Raw genomic sequence first — 7,195 nt, 5'->3', positions numbered from 1 at the left:
CGGGGCCCGCAGCCGGCCCGGGTGGGCCGGCACAGGGCCCCTCCGCCCACCGCCGCCTCCCGATGCCCACTTTTTAACCAAAAGAAAATGTTTAATGTGGGACCAGCAGATGGCATAGCGGTAATGTTGCTAGACTCCCACATGGCCTACTGCAGTTCGAGTTCTGGACCTGGTGGTTTGAAAATCATGTCAGGCGCATGCGTGTGCATGCCCAGGATCCTGGAAAGAGAATGGAGAGGAAGGGATCGTGGTGTAGCCACCCCCCCAGATGTGATGTCTCACTTTCCCTCTCACTGTGTCTGTCTCTTTCTCTCTCTTTGGTGAGTACATGCACCCTGAAGCAAAAACTTCTTAAATTTTTTTTTTTTTAATTCCAGAAAGCGCATGTGCACAGAAGAGAGACAGAGAGAGAAAGGGAGAGAAAAATCACTCCCCAGTGGTTTCTGGTCATACACAATCTTTTCTCCGCCAATTTTCCATCATGTCAGGATGCCGGGCACACGTGTGCTTGCCCAGTGTGTTTTTTAAGCCAGCCGGGCTGAGATATGAACTGCGGTCAACCATGTGAGCTTCGGCTTCTTCAACCACTATGCCACGGGGCCAGTCCAGATGCACAATAGTCTCTTTCTTTCCTTCTTCTTTTTTAGATTTTTGCCATAGAGTGTGTGCACTTACCAGAGAGGCAGAAAGAGACCAAGAGAGAGAGAAAGTGAGAAACAGCCTTTTAGGGAAGATGGTCACACCACAATCCTCTCTCCTCCATTCTCCTCTCAGGATCCTAGGCAGGCACTCACACATGCCTGGTTTGTTTTTTATGCTGCTGGGTCCAAGACTTGAACAGATGGTGGATTTGGCCATGTATGGGATCCAGCACCTTAACCACCATGCCACCTGCTGGCCCCAATAGTCTTTCTTTTTTTTTTATTTTTGAGAGGTTTTCACTACAGGGCGCGTGCGCTCGCCAGACAGACAGAGAGAGAGACATAGAGACAAAAAGCGAGAAATCACCCCCCAGGGGGGATGGTCACGCCGCAATCCCTTCTCCTCCATTCTCCTCTCGGGATCTTGGGCACGCACGCACACGCGCCCGGCGTGAGTTTTAAGCCACTGGGTCCGGGAAGTGAACCGCGGTCGACTACGTGGGAGTCCAGCGACATAGCCATTATGCTAACTGCTGGTTCCCAATAGTCTTTCATTTTGACGAAGTCCAATTTACCTTTTTGATGTCATATTTAAGAAATTATTGCCTATGGGACCAGCAGATGGTGTTGTGGACAGAAGTCTGACTACTTTTCCTATTTTTCCAAAATCTTTTCAAAAGGGGACTGGGGAAGTCATGCCCACAAACATTAACAGACCATTTATTTTCTATTGACAAGATTCTTCCTACCTCCTGTTCCTGGCATAGTATCTTTGAGATTTCAACCGATCACAGTGTATTCTTTTGCTCATTTCTTCCCAAGACACGGGACTTCCCTTTTCCTTCAGGTGTAGATTAAGCCTTTTTTTAACTAAGACAGGGATCTTCCCTTCCAATCACCGACCAAGAATTTGTGGAACCCACCTATAACCTACAAGCCCCCCCTTCTACATGTCCTGCCTTTTTGGGCCAGACCAATATGAAATCTTTTAATTAAATGTTGTGTGTCAATCTCAAAAGCAAATAAAAGGAACCTCTGTACATGATCACCCCGAGAAAAGGCATGTATACCTCTTCTCCGGCCTAGGTCACTCACAGTTGGCTTGGAAATAAACCGCATTAATTATTAATTATTAATTATTAATTTTACAGTTGGTTATATTTTTCTGTCGACAGTGTAATAGTTAAGTTGCTGGACTCCCACATGGCTGATTGTGGTTCGAGTCCTGGATCCGGAGGCTTGAAACTCACACCAGGTGGGTGTGCATGCGTGCCTAAAATCCTGAGAGGAGAATGGAGGAGAAGCAACTGTGGCACGGCCATCCTTGCTGGAGGGTGATTTCTAGCTCTGTCTCTCCAGTGACCACATGTTCCCTATAGCAAAAATCTCCCTCAAAAATAAAATAAAATAAAATCATTGCCTAATCCAAGATTATAAAGTTTATGCTATTGTTTCTAAGAGTTTTGTAGTTTTATTTTATTTTTTATTTTTTTGGAGAGGTTTTCGCTATAGGGCGCGTGCGCTTGCCAGACAGACAGAGAGAGACATAGAGACAGAAAGCAAGAAATCACCCCCCGGGGGGATGGTCACGCCGCAATCCCTTCTCCTCCATTCTCCTCTCGGGATCTTGGGCACGTGCGCACATGCGCCCGGCATGAGTTTTAAGCCACTGGGTCCAGGACGTGAACCGCGGTCGACTACGTGGGAGTCCAGTGACATAGCCATTACGCTAACTGCTGGTTCCCTAGTTTTATTTTTTTTTTCATTTTAAAGTTAATTTCTGTAGATTATATTTGATAGGGATCCAACTTCATTCTTTTGCATGTGAATGTATTAGTATTCTTGTCAAAAATTTATTGACCAGTGGCTGGCAGGTGGTGTGGTGGTTGGGGGCGCTGGACTCCCACATGGCCAGCTGCAGTTCTAGTTCTGGACCCGGCAGTTTCCTTTCTCAGTTTCTCTCTTTCACTCTGTCCTTCTCTAGTCAAACTAAAATAAATAAATAAATAAAGTTAAATAATTCTTTAAAAAATCCATTGACCATAAATGGGTGAGGTCACATCTGGACCCTCAGATTTACTTCCTGTGTGTCTGTCCTTTTGCCAGGACCAAGTGCTTTTTTTAAAAAAATATTATTATTTTATTTTAACTTTATTTGTTTATTTTAACTTGACCAGAAAGAGACACAGAGTGGGGAGGGGGGAGGGAGAAAAGTGAGAAAGCAAGCCGCCAGGTCCGGGACTTGGACTGCCGTCAGCCACATGGGAGTCCAGGGCCCTTAACCACCACACCACCTGCTGGCCCCAGGACCCAGTGCTTTGATGGTCGCAGCACTGCGGTACGTTTTGAAGTTGGGAAGTGGGAGTTCTTTGACTTTCTCTTTCTTTTTGACTTCATTTTGACTATTTGGGAACTCTTGCAATTTCATATAGATTTTAAGACCAGCTTGTCTATTTCTCCCCAAAACGCAGTTGGGATTTTTATAGCAATTTCACTGACTCTACATCAGTTTGGGAAATACCATCTGTGATGGTTAGTTTTATGTGTCCTCTTGGCTAGACTATGTACCTGTTACTCAATCACACATTCACCCAGGTGTCCCGGAAAAGGCATTGAGTAGATGTGGTTAATTTTGGTCAACTTTAAATAAAGAAGATTAGCTTTGGTAACCTGGGTGGTCCTCATTCAATCAGCTGAAAAGCCTTCAGAGGCACATTGAGGTCTCCCAGAGGAGGAATTGCGCCTGCAGAGGCACACTGAGGTCTCCCAGAGGAGGAATTGCGCCTGCAGAGGCACACTGAGGTCTCCCAGAGGAGGAATTGCACCTGCAGAGGCACACTGAGGTCTCCCAGAGGAGGAATTGCACCTGCAAAGGCACACTGAGGTCTCCCAGAGGAGGAATTGCACTGCTCTGCTCAGGAATTGCCAGCCTGATCTTACCAGCCCCCACAATTGTATAAGGCAATTCCTTGCAATCACATAGTCTCTTTCTCTCTGTGTCTCTGTTCTCTTGTCTCTCTATATGTATATATGTATGAGGGGTTCACAGTAAATGTATATCATATTTTAAAAAAATAAGGGGGGGGGACCAACAGTTGGTGTAATGGCTATGTCGCTGGACTTCCATGTACTTGACAGTGGTTTGAGTCCTGGACCTGGTGGCTTAAACTCATGCTGGGCGCGTGTGCGTGTGTGTCCAAGATCCTGAGAAGGGATTGGGCATGGCCATCCCACCTGGGGGTTGATTTCTTGCTTTCTGTCTCTCTGGCGGGTGCACGTGCCCTATAGCATAAACCTCTCCAAACAAACAAACAAAACAAACAAACAAAAAAACCACCTGGGCATGGGACCCCCAGCAAGTGGCATGGTGATTGAGGTGCTAACTGTGGTTTGAGTCCCAGACCTGTTAGCTTGAGCATCATGCCAGGTGTGTGTGTATGCATGCCCAGAGACCCAAGAGGAGAGTGGAGAAGTAGGAATTGCCATGTGGCCATCATCCAGAGATGATTTCTCTCTCTCTCTGTCTCCCTCTGGCAAGGGCACATGCCCTATGGCAAAAACCTAAACAACAAAATTAGGCATGAACTTAAAAAATTTTTTTTCATCAAAATAAACTCCTACTTTAATTCTATTTTTCCACAATTTTTTGAGTTCCCTCCTATAGATCTCCTTCTGGTTCTGTGACAGGGCTCTGACTGATATATCACTTTAACAACAGTAAGCTTCGACCCTGAATGTAGTCCCGATATTTTAGGTTTTCTTTAATTTCTTTCAGCAATGTTTTATAGTTTTCAGTATGCAGGTCTTAAACTTTCTTAGTTAAACTTATTCTCAAATATTCCATTCTTTTTTAAAAAATTTATTTACTTATTCATTCATTTTTAATTTGACCAGAGAGAGAGACATACAGAGAGAGAGAGGGAAGTGAGAAAGCAAGCCACCAGGTCCAGGACTTGAACCGTGGTGGGCTATGTGGGAGTGTCCAGTGCCCCAACCACCACACCACCTGCTGATCCCAAGTATTCCATTCCTTTTGATGCTTTCATAGATAGAATTATTTAGTTAATTTTATTTTTGGATTGCTCATTGCCAGTGTATAGAAAGAAAAGATTTTTTAAATAATTATTTTATTTAGTTTTATTTATTTACTTATTTTAATTTTACCAGAGAGGAATAGAAAGAGAAGTAAAGTGAGAAAGCAAGCCGCCCGGCCTGGGACTCAAATCATGGTTGGCCATGTGGGAATCCAGTGCCCTTAACCTCCACACCACCTACCAGCCCCAGAAATGAAAGATTTTTATAATTGATGTTGAGTCCTACAAACTTGCTGAGCTTACCCACTCCGATAGTTATTTTATGCACTTTAGTGTTTTCTATATACAAAGTCATGTCTAATCTGTGACTAGAGCTCCCTTCCCATCATCTTTCCCAATATGGCCGTCTTGTCTTTCTTTTTTCTTGCTTAATTGCCTTGGTTAGAATCTGCTGCACCACGTCGAATAGAAGCGGTGAGAACAGACATAAAGCAGTCAGCCTTTCGCCATTTAGCATGATGTTAGCTGTGGGTTTTCTTTTTTTTTTTTTTTAAGAATGATTTTTTTTTTTAATTCCATTTGTTATTGTTAGTGATTTTTAAAATTTAATTTAATTTAATTTTTTATTTGACCACCAGAGAGAGAGAAAGGGAAAGCGAGAAAGCAAGCCTCCAGGTCCGGGACTTGAACCATGGTTGACCATGTGGGAATCCAGTACCCTTATCCACCACACCGCCTGCTGGCCCCAGTTGTGGGGTTTTGATGGACACTTTTTATCAGGTTAGGGAAGTTCTCTTTTCTGTTATGAGAGAGACAGTGAGAGAACTCAGGAGAGGGAGGTAGACAGGGTCCCACTGATGCAATTCTCCCCCACCCTCCCAGTTAGCTAGGATTACAGGCACCTGCTAATCCTACTGCACCTGGCTGTTCTGATCCGTACAGGATCCTGACCCGGGCACTCCATGTGTCCCCAGCCTTATGCAGTGGCACCTGTCACTTGTGCCACCGTGGCAGGGCCAAGGATGTTCCCTTCTACTCCTACTTTGCTGAGTATCCTTATCATTTAGTATATTGGATGTTGTGAAATGCTTTTGCAATGTCTAGTGAGATACCCGTGTAGCTAGTTTACCTTCATTCCCTCTTGGAAGCCATGGGTTGGAAATTCAGTCTCTGGGTTTTCCAGGATTAAAGAGGAGTTACAGATAGGTGTGGTGGCAGGTGCCTGTATTTGCAGCTACTTGGGAGGCTGAGGTGGGAGGATCATGGGTTTGAGGCCAGCCTGGGTAACACAGAGGGACCTATCTCTAAAATAAGTAAGAGAGTTTTATAGCTCTGGCTGTAAGTAGTTGCAAACTCACATCTCAGCCTTGGTTAATGTCTGAGACGGATGAAAAGGCCCAGCCAGCTCTTGCTATGCCTCAGCAGAATGAAGATGTGGTAGAACCCAATGAAAGAAGGAAGTTCAGGGTTTTTATTGTTTTCCAGAGGGAGAGAGGAAAGGAGGGAGAGAGGAAAGGGGCATGCACACTCAGGAGAAGGAAAGAGAGAAAGAAGGAAGAATGGGGAAAAAGCATTCGCCAAGAGCTGTTTCTTGAGCATTGTGCTCCGAGAGCCCTGTAGATCTGGTGTCCCTTAGTGAGGCTCTGTGACTTCCTCCTTCAGTGTCATTGCCCTGGAGATGGTCCGTGACATCCTGGTTCAGTGGCAGGAAAATCGTCTGCCTGCTTCTCTTGTTTGCACTTTGAGGATGGAGAATGCCAGAGGTCGCTGTAATCCGATTTCTTTCTTTTTTTTTTTAATTGCCAGAGGGCATGCACACTCATCAGAGAGACAAGAAGAGGGGGGGAGAGGTGAGGGAGGGAGGGGGGAGAGAGAGAACCCCCCCAACAGGGCGGGTGACTGCAATCCCTTCTCCTTTGTTTCTCCATTCTGTCAGATTTGGGGCATGCGAGGAGATGGGGCTCCTGCCCACAGGTGGCACCGGCCAAGGGGCAGATGTTGAAGCAGGAGTTTCCGATTTCCAGGGCTTTCAGGAATGGACGAGAAAGGGCCGCCTGAGCTGGGGGCCGGGCCAGGGGTGCACGGAGCAGCGACCAGCCCCCCGGCTTTAACACTCTGTGCCAAGCCCTGTCCGTGTCGTGCCAGCTGGTTCTCAGGAGAGAGGGGCACTGCCGTCGGCCCGTTTAACAGCCAGGGGACCGAGCCCGGTGGCGCTGGGGAACTTGCCCAAGGACAGGGCTGTCTCGGGCTGTCTGGGTGCCTCTGCACCGAACAGGGCCGGAGCGCCTCAGCGCCCTGGGACCCGAGGTCGGTGGCCCGCGAGGTCTGACGGTGACGAAGGCGAAGAAATGCGGGAGCTGGCGCACCCCGCGAGTGGGGAACAGCCGGAGGCGGCAAGTCGGACAGGGAGGGTTAGGGAGCCGGGACAGTTGGCAGGCGCCGCGCAGGGGAGACGGAAGCCCGGGCCGGGGGCTCCGAGGCCCGCGCCGACACCCGGTGGGGCGGAGCGCAGGGCAGGGC

Source organism: Tupaia chinensis, unplaced genomic scaffold (genome assembly GCF_000334495.1).
Source record: "Tupaia chinensis unplaced genomic scaffold, TupChi_1.0 Scaffold000182_1, whole genome shotgun sequence".
NCBI lineage: Eukaryota > Metazoa > Chordata > Mammalia > Scandentia > Tupaiidae > Tupaia > Tupaia belangeri.
This window is presented reverse-complemented; position numbering follows the sequence as displayed.